The following is a 17,138-nucleotide window of genomic DNA, read 5'->3' as shown; positions in this document are numbered from 1 at the left end:
GTTCCAACCTAACCACTTTGATGTTTCCGGGTTTTTTGGTTCTAGACCCACTTTACCCGGAACCATACCCGGAACCGAACCGAAACCGGTTCCTATATACCGGTCCGGTTTTCGGTTCTACAAAATCCCGTTAACCGGTTCCGGGTCCATACGGTTCGGGTTTGGACCCACTTTCATCCCTAACCTGCAGTATCTGACCGCAGTCTCCACCAACTATGTGCTCTCGCAACACTTTTCTGTCAACGACAACCCACCATGTGATTTTGAAAGTCGTTTATTTTTAAATGTTTTGAAATTCTTTTATCCCTACGTTGATTTAAGGAACAGATTAGAAACTGGTTGAAAAAATTTGAATTGAGATCTCTTCAATAATTTAATTTTTTTTGAAATATCTATATCAATCATACATTTCCACACAATCTCACTCAAATTCAAATATGTCTCTATCTTTCTCTCAACATATTCCTCCCATCTTCTCCATAAACCCTACATCGAACATAGGGGAAGGGTATAAAAGAAAAGGAAAAGGGTTTTGCTTGATTTACAACTTGCTCTTATTTTTCTTTATACACACGTGTTCACAGAGAGTGAGAGAGAAAATGTGATTGGTGGTAATGGTGGATTAATCAGGGGAATCGTCACAAAGTTATATCATCACCACCCAACAAAGATATCAATTGGGTGAAACACTGGTTTGAGTTGGATCGCTTCTTTAACATTTCACTATCCAATCTGGCTATTTGGCCGATCTTAAAGGTTCTTGGCCGATTTTTTTTTCAGGTCTTCTTAGGAGATTTGGTCAAGAGGTGATTTTGTTAATGTTTATGGATTTTTCTCTTTGTTCTTGAAATACTTAGGAATTGGATAAACAAATTACTATAATGCAATTTGAGAATTTTTCTCCCAGGTATGCGTTCTTGCGCTTCTTCCTCTCTACTTATGATGTTTCCTATTTTAAATTAAGACCTTATGCTTGTACACAGTTGCTGTATTGCTATCATATGTTACTTTGAAGGTTTGATGATTTCTAATTGTTTTCATTTAAGGGTTTATGAGGAGAAATTTAAGAGTGGTGTTTCTTTCCCCTTCCAACGCAATCCATATGGCAGTGTGGTGTTGTCTAAATGTAATCAGGACACTAATTATACACAAATTAGGAACTTTCATTGAATAAAAATTGAAAAACAAAATCTATTTTTTAGCTTAATTGATGCGATGGTTAGTAATCTGTTTATCAATTTAGAGAAAATGATCCAACTAAGAGTACTATTTTTAGCTTTATTGATTTGTTTATCAATTTAGAGAAAATGATCAAACTAAGAGTACTATTTTTAGCTTTATTGATTTGTTTTTTTATAATTTGTTTGCCATAGCAAATAATAGTAATATATGTTAATTTGTTTTAAAATCAACCTTTTTGTTTGTTATGGTAAATGTCTCAAATGCGTGTAGTTTAATTTTTTAGAATTTTGCTAATCCATTTTATGGAGCTTATTTTTAGTTAGGTATCTAAAAAATATTTAGTGATTGTTTCCTTTTCAATAATGAAAATTTTAACTAATTGAATCCATGAATTTTTTTTATTGGTACAAGAAGGGTATTAATGGAATTCATGAATTTTCTCATCATTTTCTAAAAATATTGTATTTTCATTTTTTCTTATAAGGGATTCTGAATTAGAATCAGAAGGAAAGTTATGTAAATGTAGGCTTGTGTTTTAAACCGCATTTGCAGCTTGGTCAGCTTACTCTGCAACAGCTTCTATTAGTCTTTTTTTCTGTAACTTTGTTTTTTTGTAATGTGTGTGTTTATTATTAAACTTGATCAACTTACCCTGTTTCACTACTTGGTCAGTTTACTAACCCTTTCTGAGGTATTTAAGTTTCTTTTTCCAGTGTCTGTTGTGTGAGTACTATGCCATTGAGTAGCTAAATCTAACAAACAAGGTATTTTGTTTGTGAATTATACCGACCAACAATCTTGGTGCTCAATTTGTAACAAAATACATGTCAATTGAAATGTGAAATTAGGGATGTGACTACGGAAGTGCATCTCTTTTGAAAAAGATTGGTTATGTTCTTCTTAAATAGGAATGAAACCCATCATGCATATCAGAACACGATCGTTTGCTTACATTTTCAGACCAAAAGTTTGAAACTTTATGTTTTGTTTTTCTTGATCACAGATTCTAGCAGATTTATGTGGGATATGTGCCGTAAAAGTGAACGTCATCCATTGGATTGCAACACATATAATGAGTACGGAGAGTTTAACCCGGCTGATAATCGTAGTGCTACATCAAATTACATATCAGGCTAAGAAAGCAATTGATCTTTTTCATTCGAGGTCGAAATACTCCAAGTAAGTGTCTTGCCGATCTTTGTTTAGTTTAATTGACTTCAGAGAAAGATAGGTGATAGATCCCTTTGTTTGTGTGTGTGTGTTCTTTCTTTGAGAAAATGATGTCACACGAAGGGAAGGAAAATATAGTTTTTTTTTCTTTTTTGTGAAAAAATTGACTCTGTTAAATGGTTATTTCTGCTTTGAATGAAAAAAAACAATTATATATAGTGATATTTATGGTTAGATGTAAGGAATCTTCTCTTCTAATAAAACAGTACATTAGCCGCCACGTGGCAATCTCTTAGACCCCCCAATTGATTTTTCACACTCATATCATCTAACTGAATTCCCTATATTGCCCTTCCACTCTTTATGCTAGCAAATACGTTAGTCAAATCACGTCTCCCCTAATCACGCCTCCATCGGCTCCAAATTTGTCTTCTTGATTTTGGAAACCAATGCCTATTCAAATTTAAAATAAACCTTCTATTCCTCCATGAATTTTTCTCCTGAAATCAAAGATAACGTACAATATGAATGCTGCCAAGATTTTAAACCATTTCAAGATTTCACCGTTTCATATGCAACAATCGGACACAACTACGTAAGATTAATCAGACTCTCTCTCTTTCTCAGTTCCACTTTAATTCTGGCTCTAAGGTTGGAAACAATTAAAAGTTTCCAACTTCTATGTGGTAAATCAGCTCCCAAGAAATCTCAAGCATTCATCCATTCCTAGAAATCAGCAATCACCGAGATTTTTTTGATGTTGATTACCAAGATCGGAATGAATTTCATGGAAATCCGCTAATTCCATCTCCTTATTCTGTTTGTGCGGGCTTTCTTATATTTAAAGTATTCATTCTTTATCTTTTTTTTATTCTTCATGGTTATTGAAATCGATTACTTAAAGTGGGTTTTGTAGGTTTGAAGTTTCTGGAACCCTAATGCCCTGGTATATTTGTTCTCGCATACGTTCCTTGAGGATCAAAGAGGTAAAAATCAATAGTCGTTTATTACCTAAATTTCACCACATAAATTTGTATTGCCTTGATAAATTTTTATTTGGAAAATCCATTATACAACATTCTTATTCAATTTAAAGTCCATTTTGTGGTAATTTTGCTTAAAGGCAGTTGATTTGGAACATTACCTACTTCACATATTTTCTTTTTAAGTTCATATAGTTTTTTTTCCTACTTAATATGTTTGTAAATCACTAATCGTATTTGGAACATTACCCATGATTGTATCATCTCATATATTTTCATCAGATGTTGATAAAAAATGCTTTACAATTAAAAACTATAATCTATCATTTTTTTTAGTTCATGTAAGTTTCATATACCATGTGTTTGATAAAATGCCTAAGAGAACCCTGAATTATATTTTAAAGATTCAAACATCTATTTCTTTTTGATTGGAGTATGAATTGTATTTTAAAACTCTTTTGAGATATAACTTGAACCTCTAAACTCATAAACAATTATCAATTGCATCCATAAAACTATAACTACATTGTAAAAAACAAGGAATTCAATAAAATTCAAACTTTAGTACTCAAGGTCTGACATCAAAAAGTGTTACTGTGTTCGATTGTGTGTTTATGTGACTGTGTGGATTCAAAGAATATGTATCCAAATACAAAAATACAATGTTTCTAACAAATTATTGATTCTAACTACAGATTAATGGATTCAAAGTTAAAGAAATGGATATCTACAAAGATACTTACACCGCCAAGGTTAAAATCATCAGGAGACAACCAGACTTGAAAATCCCTTCGGAGACCTTGTCCTTTCGTGTGCAAGTTTAGTTAAAGGGCGTTACACAAGCTAATGTGGTTGATTGCTCATGGGCAGAGTATTTTGATAGTTAGTTGAAGACAATGAAAGCACACTTTGTAAGTTTTATAAACTTTTAAACTATATTGATGATTCTTTTATAAAAATTACTTATTTTTTCTGGATGTTTAGGTACCTCCGTTTCTGGATTTTTAGGTACCTCAATTTAAAATTGTATTATTGGTTCTTTTATAAAATTACTCAAATTTTATTGAGATGTAAGTGCTTCTCAAGATTGGTTGAACTAGAACAATGGTGTTGTTATGTAACCGAGGAGGTGGAGATCACATGAAGGGTAAGTTAGTCATTTCATTTGGATCAGAGACCAAAACATTTCAAAAAAGAACCAATGTTGCATGACATAATCTTTTGGGGCTACACCAAACCTGCACTTAGTGTCACTATTTTTGTAAAACTGTTACCTGGCTGATTGGTTTTCTTATAATTTCATATTATAAAAAATCATCTCATTCCTAATATATAACATGATTTCCTTGCATTGGACTATATGTAGATCTCGCTAGAGTTTTCAACTTGAATTACCTGCAACATATGATGGTTCGTTGCTTGTTGTTCTACTGGTATTAACAAGTGTTTCTATTATTGTGTGTTGTAGCTATTCTTGGATATTATCCTTTTCGTTTGCTGTTGTAATTTGTTTTTTTTGGCTGTTAATAGCAATGTACTCTATGATAGCCTGTTTTGGGTGTTTTAGGAGCTAGGATGTTAGGTTTCTTTTGTTCTTTTCCTCGTGTATTCTTGTACACAATGTAATGGCAAAGTCATGTTCAAAATAAAAATCGGTCAATAGCCCTAAAAGAAAAGGACAAAACGATGGTTGGGTGTTTTCAAAAATTTGAATTTGTCAAATAGGAAAAATGTTGCGGTAATCATTATTCATAATCAAACCATAAAATGTGACTATGGTTTTCGTAACCAAGCATGTATAAATAAAATGTTGTTTATGCAATATTTTAGGATTAATATAAATAAAGCCTTTTAATGGCATTTTAAAATTCTATCTAACGTAACATATATTCCATTTAAATTAAATAATATTAGGATTTCACATAAATAGTAATATACTATGATTATAATTATATCAAGTTTTGTAATTAAATCTTTTAGAAAGATAAATAATTTAGCCCAAAATAAGAAAAAAAAAGTCCATATATCTTTGTTATTTTTGTGGTTTAACCATTTTATTCATGTTTGTTATGAAACCAATCCAAGTTTGACCATTTTTTTCAATATTGACTATGACTTGCTATAACAAGTTAAATTAGTAATAATACAAATGTTGTCAAATTTAGTAACATAAAAAATTTGAAATGTAATGTATGTATTCATTATAATGATAGGATTTTTTTTCGATTTCTTGGGGATATTTCATGTGGGAATTTATTTGCTACCAAATAAAACGAGATTTGAGCATTTGACAATTGTCTAGATACAAGAGTTGAGAGTTGGTGTTGGAAATGATTTGAGATTTACGTGAGATATTTAAAAGTTTAACAAAAAAACTTGACTTTAGAATGAATTAAAGAGTTACCCATTATATCATTTAGCATATAAAAAACTTTTGTTAGTACCAAATTTTGTGTAATGTTGTAGAATTGTAGATTTAGCACAAAAACTTTTGTTAAATTGAGTTTAAATATTGTTATTGTTATTTTTAAATCTTATTATATTTTATTTTTTTCTTTAGTTGAATATTTCTACATATCTAAAGTTGAAAAAAAATTACCAGGACTTCGGTAGTTAAGAAGTTATTTTTTTTATACTTATTAAATACATACAAATGAAAACATTAATCAGATTAATATATATATATATATATATATATATATATATATATATATATATATATATATATATTCACAATTCATGATTTTTTTCGAAAGTTATCAAATTTAATTTTACAACAAAATTATGCTTTTATTTTTGGAATATTTATATTTTTATTTTATTATCAACCTTCATTTTCATAGCTAAATATGTGGTAATAGCTTAGGCATTTTGACGATCATTTTAACTACACCTATAAAGCATCAATACTTTCTTGCCTCAAATAGTTATGTAAAATAGCCTTTATTTCTATTTTCCACAATAAGAGTTGATTTGAAAGTTAGTAAGATCATGTGACTTTCTGTTTTGAATGTGACGGTAATGTATAAGAAATATAAAGTTATAAACTTTTAATTAGAAGTGTAAATGGTATTTTATTCGTATAGATTGAATTTCCCAATATTATTATTTTTAATATTATTTATTAATTGTTAACTAAAATTAAGTTAATTTATTGTTGTGTTATATTAAAATTTTCTATTGGTTTTTATCTACTTAGAATATTTTACATAATAATATTTTTATATTTTTATGAAATTGTAGAAATCAAAAAATATGTATTAGGTTCGATTACTTATTTTATATAATAATGAATTGCTCGGTTCTATAAGTATCAATTTTTTAAGTCCATTTAAAATTAATGTCCGTGGGTTCCACGGGTTTTAACCTAGTTACATATAACTTATGTACATTTATATGATTCAAATATGTAAGCAAATACCCTAATAAAATGTAGCACCATCATCGTAATAAAGTCATTAATTTGAAAAAAGGTTAAACCAACCTGTCATGCATCAGATGTGAGATCTGTATTCAAAATGCAATTAACTTCAGCATGACAAACATAACTGTAAAATAAACCACAGAGGAAGAATTGACATTGACATTAATGGATGAAATTTTATGTAATGCAATAAAATTCTAGTCTCTAAATAGAGTTCGTAAAAAGTAATGTTATACAGAAATATGATTATTACAACCAGATCATATATACCTAAAATAAAAACTCAACCGCAGATGGAAAATCTTTTTTCCATGCTTGCCAAAAATGCCATATCTGAAAAGGGATGTACAACAGATGTAAGAAACTGCAAGTGTATATATTTCAAAGGAAATTATGAAATTGAAAAATAACATGTATTAAAGGTCATATGATGCATAATCTTGTTTATAAGATAATCTTATCATCCTAACAACAATCCAATAAAAACAATAATAATGATTTATAAGAATTAAAAGAGACGTAACTTAATTTCTAATCACATTATGTTGAGAAAATGCAGAAACAAAACAACTTCAGTGAGAATTTTTGTGGGTATTTTCAGTGTGAAAAGGAATAACATTTGGTTGTAACATTTCATCGAGCACTTTGGTGTGCGTCATGAAACTCACTTTCAAATTTCGCAATCAAGCAGGTTGGTTGAGTTGTAAAAATAAATAAACAACAAAAAAATTTCAATTCATTTAACCTCTGTGTCATCTACCCAACATCGTTTGTAAAAATCCTAAAAAACATAATCCTTCCAGAATAGAAGGTTTAAATTAGAAATGGAACAAAAAAACCTACTATGGCTTCCCAAATATATTCACAATAGTTCCTAATATGCATGGATCAATTAAACAGAGAAAGTCACAAATGCATAATTTAAGCTACAAATTAATAATGGCGTACATTGCCAATGGCCTAGCGGTATGGAGTGACCATCTCATATGAGAGGTCAGAGGTTCAAGTCTCGGTGGAGACATAGGTGGTTATTTAGGAGTAGATTAGTTAGTTTGCCGTTTCAAAAAAAAAGACCCATAAGTGCAAAGATTGTTAGACAAAATTTTGATAAAAGAAATTATAAAAAGAGGAAAGTATACATTGCCTACCCTATTTTTTCATGAATCATCACAATACCAATTTAACTTATAGAAACAGGAAAAACAATTTACAATTGATCGTATTTTATTCAGAATTGGAACTCTAATTCCTTCGGTTTCTGATCTTCAAATATTTCGATTCCTATGATATCGGAGTTGGCGGCTTCTATCTTCGTAGCAAGAAAAGGTACAGAAGTGAAAGAAGATGAAATCATGATAAAACTATTAGAAATTTGAACAACAAACCCACATATGACAGAAGTTAAGCGGAGTAGAAAAACCCAAATCAACAATGACATGAAGAAGATCCTAATAAAAATCAAAACCTAAAACTGTACATGGCAGTTTATCGGGGTGGGAATCAAAGACCTTACCGGAGTTGAGGATACGTCGTATGCACGACAGCTTCAACCATCAATGAAGAAGTGAGAGTAGTGGTGTGACAATCTCCAAGTAGTAAGACTCTTCAATTAATGCAAAATTATGGAGCAGATACTCATACTCTGGAAGAAGTCCGTGGAGAAAATGTAATTGGAAGCCGGCGACACAATAATCCAAAACTAACCTTCATGAAATTGGAGTTGAGGTGTACATGAAGTAATAGGGTTTAGAGGAGGCGTATGATAGCAAAACCATTGATGGAATCAGAGGAGAGTTGAGGTGGTGGTCTATCCAGAAAGTCGAAAGAGGGAACTGGACACATGCTACGCATTTATTGATTGATAACGGTTGTGAATGGTTACTTGAGTGCTTTGATTTCAGTCCTTTCTCTTTTTACCGACTTTAGATATAAATTTGAGAGAAGAGTGAGATACATTGGTATTGAATTGAGAGAATAGTAAGAAGGCGATGGTGATGTCATTGGAAGACAGTAGCGGTGGTGTTGAATAAGAATGCCAAGTGTTATGTAGCTGGACTAAAATCATTGGAGCATTGAGGTCGTGATTGACCAGCCAATTTAAGAACAACCATCCGGATTAAGAGCAGGGGCCAAAACTGCCAATTTGACAAACTTTTATGGCCAAAATCTTAACCACCATAAGTTTACTATTCATAAGGGATTCCACTTTTTATATATATATATATATATATATATATTAATGTTACATACAATGTTTTAAAACTCGCCGAGTCGGCCGAGTACTCCTTACTCGACTCCTTACCGAGGCGAGTTACAAAATCTGAGTACTCCCCGATCGGCCCCTTACTGAAGCGAGCAGTATTGTAAAACTCGACCAACTTGGTGATTAATATGTATAATATACTTAATGATTTATTATGTAACACACACACATGTTATTATTACTACACACACACACACACATATATATATATATATATATATATATATCTTAAATTTCTAGTAATTATTCACGAAGTGAGACCATTGTGTGTTTTACAATTTTTGTGTATTCACATGTATCGAATTTTGTTTTCTATATATTTCAATCAAATTATGATTTTAACTTATGATTTTGACATATATAATTTCCCTAAAAATATTTCTATATGAATTAGCGAATCCGAGTACTCCCCTAGTACTCCCGAGTACTCGCTACTCGGTAGTCGGCCGAACAGGTACCGATTAGCGAGTTCTACAACTTTGGTTATGTATAAATATGTGTTATTTATATTATAACTGTATTTTTTATTAAATACACAAATTTAACATGAGTTTGGAGGTGCAAAGTGCAAAGTAAGATCAACTAATGTGATCTTGGGAACACACTACAACAAAATGAAGCTGCAACCCTACTAAAAGGTTGCATTAGCATTTGAAAAATTGCATAATGTCTAAAGCAACCTTTTACCATATGTTGCATTAGGCAAAGTTGTATTAGACCAAAAGCAATATTTTTCTTTGTAAATGCAAACCTTTATGAAATAGTTGCAAATCGTTTTTGGATGCAACATTTTTTGAATGAAACATTTGTTATGCAAAAACAACTTTTTTTTATGCTCATATGCAACTTTTTTTTTACACTTAGAGGCTACTTTTTTAACTGATTTAGTTGGAAAAATGTAATTTTTTTTATAATGAATTGCAACCTTTATTATGATTCTAGTAAATAATTGCAACCTTTATTTATGGTATGTGCAACCTTTGTTGTGTCTTTAATTACAAAAAATTCAACCTTGTTTAAAGTCCAATGCAACTTTATTTTTGTGACTTTCCTAATGCTAATGCGAGATATTTGTTCTAGTCATGCTAAATATGTTGTACTACATTGCTACGAATATTCATTACTACTAAAATTACACCATAACAATAATAACATAAATATGCTATATAATTTTAAGTTCTCCATTGACATGTTTAAATTCAAAATAACAACCATAAATCAAAGTCAACACAAAGTTGTCAACTATAATCACAAAAAGGTATTAAAATCGCCCTAGATGTGTACTAAACATAGACGATAAATCATATTCGCAACTATCAACCTTCTGTAGGTTGTTGTTTCGTAAACTTTCGCATCATATCTTTAAAGTTTTCTCGTTTGATGTTATTCGCATAACTTCTAATTCAACTTGTTTTTTTCATGGTCCTCTTGAATAAATTTTTGCATTTCAATCAACTGATTTCTTTCAACTTCATTTGCTTTGAATATCACTAACAATACAATGAATGTTACCAAGAAAATGGGACCATTCTCCTCAACCATACAATCATTATCCGGAAGCAACCTAATAAGGGACTACAAAATTTGTGTTCACATTCACCTTGAAAATAAACTATATACCCTAGAAGATCCTTCACTTTTCCATTGCATACAACAAGAGTCTCTACAAAGTAACTAAAACATAAAGGAATTAGAATTCAATCAATTCCATTTAAGTTCGGTGTATGATTATATAAGCAAACCACTAACATTGTAACAACAACTGTAAGACAAATTTTCAAGAACTATTACTTTTATGTTCATCATAGAAATAATATAATTAAAAAGGAGTTGATTACAACAATATACTTTCTACTTCTGGGATATTTATTGCTCGCTCATATAATCCATTCATCTCAATATTTTCGTTACCTACAATAGTTAAATATAATATTGACACAAATTAATTATTTTTTCATGGTATTGAAGATAAAAATCAAGAAATCATTCATCTTAACTTTAAGATACAATAGTGGCAAGAGAAGCATTTGAAATTCCAACCTCTGATGTGTTTGCCCTTAAAAACTATATTAGACATATTTGCCCTTATAAGCTCTTATGTGTTTTTCCACATACATGAAGTACATAACCATAATTATTACCATCCTTAACACTGTTAACAACCTTACAAGTAAAAAATTCACTCTGAGTAATTGAATATGGAGGTTCCGTTAAGAAAATGGCAACAAACTTTCAAGAGCCATTCTAAAATAGAAATGTGTATCTGACTCACAAGTACATCCCTATTCTGAAGTATGTATTGAAATTTTTTTGCCATTATGGATCGTTGTTCTCATTATTGTAAAAGAAAATCGACAGATTTCCCACCCATTAGTCATATTTTCCCCCGCACATCCAAGTTGTCATGCAGCTGTTGTGTTAAGGTGGCCTGGTAACAAAGCTTCACCCTACACAATCAAGTTGACTTGGTAATTTGCATTAATAAGACTATTTTTCACATTCAAAATTGATATTAGATAACTTAAAAATAGAATTTTTTTAATAGCTAAGTAATATATTAAAGAAATTCCATGCAATTTACACTAAGAACATCAAAAAATATAACATATAAAAATGAGGGTAAAATGGTCCAGAAAGAAGCAAACTCCAAGCAATATAACCATAACGGAGAGGAACCAAAAATAAGTAAGTAGATTCAAATTCACCAGGATCAAACAATAACATCCGTCAGCACCAAGGAGAAACCAAAAGAAACCAAAAGCATAAACAAGAGCAAAATTTTCCACCACAATACATTGTACTTGATTTTGCAACAAGGATCGAGTAACCTTTGTCACGAAAATGTTCTTTCCCACTTTAAGTCTCGTGAACACTTGAGATTATCACAACCTCCCCTAATACAACATAAACAATCATATTACTATGTGTTTTCAAGTTTATTACATTAACACATATAAAGTTAATATTACGATTAGGTTTATCCTCATTTTATTAGAGTTTAAGAATTTCTAAGCTTGACCCATGTTCAATGTTTTGAGCATAAACATAATCTACACATTACAAGAAAAACGCGGTTTTGCTACGGAAGGAATCCGTTGCTAAAAGCTGAAATTCCGTTGCAAATGATGATTAGCGACGAAATTTGCAACGACCTATTTCACTCCCTAAAAACGCCGTAGCGAGGGTTTGCAACGGAAAAGATAATTATGTCACAAATATGACAATGAAATGAAATCCGTGGTAAGTGGTATCCCGTCGTGTATTCCGTAGTAGGATTCCATCGCACAATCCGTGGTAGTTATTCCATCACAAATTCCGTGGTGGTGATTCCCTAGCAAATTCCGTGGCGGTGATTCCCTAGAAAATTCCGTGGTGGTCATTCCCTAGCAAATTCTGTGGTGATGAATCCATAGCAAATTCCATGGTGGTGATTCCCTAGTAAATTTCGTGGTGGTCATTCCCTAGTAAATTCCATGGTGGTTATTCCCTAGTACATTCCATGGTGGTGATTCCGTAGCAAATTTCGTCGTGCTGAATCCCTAGCAAATTCCGTTTGATGATCTCCTAGCAAATTCTGTGGTCATGCATGAATCCCTAGCAAATTCTGTTTGATCACTTCCTAGCAAATTCTGTGGTCATGAATCCCTAGCAATTTTAGTGGTGTATATATTATATACCAGATTCAATATGGACCGATGGATAATTGATTTATAAATTATATCCAAATACGTTTGTAGTAATATATGAAAAACAAAAAAAAAAACAAAAAAATCATAACCATTATATCATAAAATAACAAAATAATTATTTATTACATGGAAAAAAGAAAGTTGCTACTCTAAAATACATAATCTTCAATAAACATATATCAACCTACTACTCTTGTTGTTTTGTAAAGACATTAATAAGATCCAATGCCGTTTGAAGTTGTTTTTCAAGATGCCCGACCCTTGCTTTGTTTTCCTCTTGTTGGGCGTTCATCATTTATTTAAGCTCTTCGTTTTGTTGTTTTTGTTTAGCAACAAGCTCCCCCATTTCTTATATTTCATCATTTTTTCCGGAATGTAAGATACATCCGTTTTACCATTCCTATTGGGAACCGCCTTTGCAAAAGAGCCTAATCCATAAAGTCTTCTTTTTTTATCATGACCACCAACAACAACATAAAATAGTTTGTCCTCCTTAAATTCAACACCTTCAGCTTCCAACTCTTCCCGTTTTTCTGTATAGGCCGCCTACAAAATAAAAATATTATAAGTTAAAAGATATCAAATTTAGGAATGATATTATGGAGTAGCTACAATATAAAAGTTAATTTAAACTTAAATGAATATTACATGAATTTGTCTATCTTTTTCATTTGTGAAAGTGACTCCATCATGATTCTTAATGTGTGTATACAGGAACAATTCACTATGGAGTGGCTCATGTCCTATTTTCCTCTTCTGCATAAATACCATATAAAAAGTCAAATATGCAGATAAACATATGCAAACATTGATACGATGTACCATTTAAAAAATTACCAAATCAGAAGCTATCTTCAAATGACATGCAAATCCAGCGTTATTTGTAGGGTTTTGCTACTCCATCAGCCACACCATTACGCCTATTTTTCTTGTTCTGCTCAGATTTTAGCTTGTATTCTTCTGTATTCCATTTTAATTGCTAGGAGTTCCATACTTCCTATGGAATATGAGCTGGTTTAAAGCCATGTTTGTTTCTTTTTGGGCTCCTCATGTTGAAGAGATATTGACTATAACTTTGTGTCGCTTTCCTTACCCAAGCTTGCCTCACCAGCGAGTCTATTGTTTCATCCCAACAACATTTTTTCTACACATTAACATTATAAACATAAGTTGAAGTGTAAATGTTTACCAAACAACAATTTATCACTTATAGTTAATTACCTGAAACTCCTCCCAATATAATTCGCGCATTTCTTTGCTTATTTGTGCCCAAGCGTACCCTTCTGGATCTACTCTTTGTTTAAAGGACTGACTAATAAAGTGTGCACAAGGGCCTGGTGGCATTAGCCTGCAAGTAATCATGTGATGTGTTAAGTTATGAATTGATATGTAGGTGTAAACCAAAATTTAATACATAGAAAAAGTTGTAATTAAGATTTGATTGGTAACTCACGTATTTTTCCAAACATGAACATTTAAACGTCCATCTGGTCCATAATCTTCAGAGGAATTGTTTTCACCTTCTACACTTTCCACTACAGATCCATTCATGGTTGGTTGTGTTGGTGATGGGGTAGATTCTGGGATAGGTGTTGTTGATGGGGTATATTCTGGGGTAGGTGTTGGGATGGATGTATATGTTGAGGATGTGGTAGTTCCTTTACTTAAGGAGGGTGTGGTAGTTATTGTAGTTGTGGAGGATGGTAGTGTAGATGGAGGTTTTGAGGTTGTAGTAGTAGATATAGGTGTTGATGATGTGGTAGTGGGTGTTGGTATTGAGGATGTTTTAGATGATGTACGTGCTGAAGTTTTGGTTATTGATGTTATTGTTGACGATTGTATTGTTCCAGTTTCTGAAGTTTTAAATGTTTTTTCTAAGGAGGGTGTGGATGTTGTAAGTGATGCTGAGGAAGTGGTAGTCATGGGTGATGTTAATGATATAGGTTTAGGGGTTTTGTTGGTAGATGTTATAGGTGCTTTGGATTTGGTTGTTGGTATTGGGAAGTCGGATTTCTTCATCTTGTAACTGTCTGTTTACGAATTTTGCAGCAGAAATCTTGTTGCGTTTCATAACTTGTGGTGCAATGAATTTAGTTGGCTTCACACCGGACGCTCCTTTTTCTTTCGAGGTCGACATCTTTCTGACACAAACAATAAAAATAAATTATATATGAAGGCATTACTTTGCATGCAAACTATTGAATACAATCAAAACCAATTTACATAAAGATGATCAGAGAACAAAAAACGATCGATCATTACGACAACAGTAAATTAAATAAAAATAAATTTTAGATGAGTGACAACCTATATCGCCAAAGTCAGTGCACAAACGTATAATGAACAAACATTTCGATCAATTAGCCGCCGGAGATGATGATTACAGAAAATGTAAACCCTATTTCTAATCGGTAAACTTACCCTAATATACAGCATAAACGTGTGTAGGTTGGAGGGAAACGAATTGTGAAATACTTTGAACCTCCGCTAATAAAAAATTCGAACTGAGCTAATTACCGCTAAATATTTAGTAATTCAAATTTATTTAAAGTAGATACAGATTGATAAATATGGTATATACATATAAATAACATCAAGAAAGAACATAGACCAACGATGTGTTCATAGTATAATTTTAACTTAAAATTATATACGAGGACTAAACATTAATAAACTATACATCTTTATGCTTTTCTGTTTAAACCGAACATTATATACAAAAGACATACAAGTCATGTCAATATATATGGTAGTGGCTTATGGTGTCCATGGTATACCCATGGATGACATATGGGTCATTGGTCAACATTGTATTGGCTTATGGTGTCCATGGATGACATATGGGCATTGGTCGACATGGTAGTGGCTTATTGTGTAAGTGGATGACATATGGTTGAGTGGTCAACATGGTAATGGCTTATGGTGTCCATGGATGACATATGGGCCACTGGTCAACATGGTAGTGGCTTATTGTGTCCATGGATGACATATGGGACATTGGTCGACATGGTAGTCGCTTATTGTGTCCATGGATGACATATGGTTGATTGGTCCACATGGTAATGGCTTATGGTTGACATATGGATGACGTATGGGCAATTAGTAAACATGGTAGTGGCTTATGGTGTCCATGGATGACATATGGGCATTGGTCAACATGGTAGTGGCTTATTGTTTCCATGGATGACATATGGTTGATTGGTCCACATGGTAATGGCTTATGGTGTCCATGGTTGACATATGGATGACATATGGGCCATTGGTCAACATGGTAGTGGGTTATGGTGTCCATGGATGACATATGGGCCATTGGTCGACATGGTAGTGGCTTATTGTGTCCATGGATGACATATGGACCATTGGTCAACATGGTAGTGGCTTATTGTGTCCATGGATGACATATGGTTGATTGGTCCACATGGTAATGGCTTATGGTGTCCATGGTTGACATATGGATGACATATGGGCCATTGGTCAACATGGTAGTGGGTTATGGTGTCCATGGATGACATATGGGCCATTGGTCGACATGGTAGTGGCTTATTGTGTCCATGGATGACATATGGGCCATTGGTCGACATGGCAGTGGCTTATTGTGTCCATGGATGACATATGGTTGATTGGTGCACATGGTAATGGTGTATGGTGTCCATGGTTGACATATGGATGACATATGGGCCATTGGTCAACATGGTGGTGGCTTATTGTGTCTATGGATGACATATGGGCCATTGGTTAACATGGTAGTGGCTTAGTGTGTCCATGGATGGCATATGGTTGATTGGTCCACATGGTAATGGCTTATGGTGTCCATGGTTGACATGTGGATGACATATGGGCCATTGGTCAACATGATAGTGGGTTATGGTGTCCATGGATGACATATGGGCCATTGGTCGACATGGCAGTTGCTTATTGTGTCCATGGATGACATATGGGCCATTGGTCGACATGGTAGTGGCTTATTGTGTCAATGGATGACATATGGTTGATTGGTCCACATGGTAATGGCTTATGGTGTCCATGGTTGACATATGGATGACATATGGGCCATTGGTCAACATGGTAGTGGGTGATGGTGTCCATGGATGACATATGGGCCATTGGTCGACATGGTAGTGGCTTATTGTGTCCATGCATGACATATGGTTGATTGTTCCACATGGTAATGGCTTATGGTGTCCATGGTTGACATATGGATGACATATGGGCCATTGGTCAACATGGTAGTGGGTTCTGGTGTCCATGGATGACATATGGGCCATTGGTCGACATGGTAGTGGCTTATTGTGTCCATGGATGACATATGGGCCATTGGTCAACATGGTAGTGGCTTATTTTGTCCATGGATGATATATGGTTGATTGGTCCACATGGTAATGACTTATGGTGTCCACGATTGACATATGGATGACATATGGGCCATT

This window comes from Lactuca virosa, chromosome 3, assembly GCF_052849685.1.
Source record: "Lactuca virosa cultivar CGN04683 chromosome 3, Lactuca_virosa_CGN04683_v6, whole genome shotgun sequence".
NCBI classification, from domain to species: Eukaryota; Viridiplantae; Streptophyta; class Magnoliopsida; order Asterales; family Asteraceae; genus Lactuca; species Lactuca virosa.
This window is presented reverse-complemented; position numbering follows the sequence as displayed.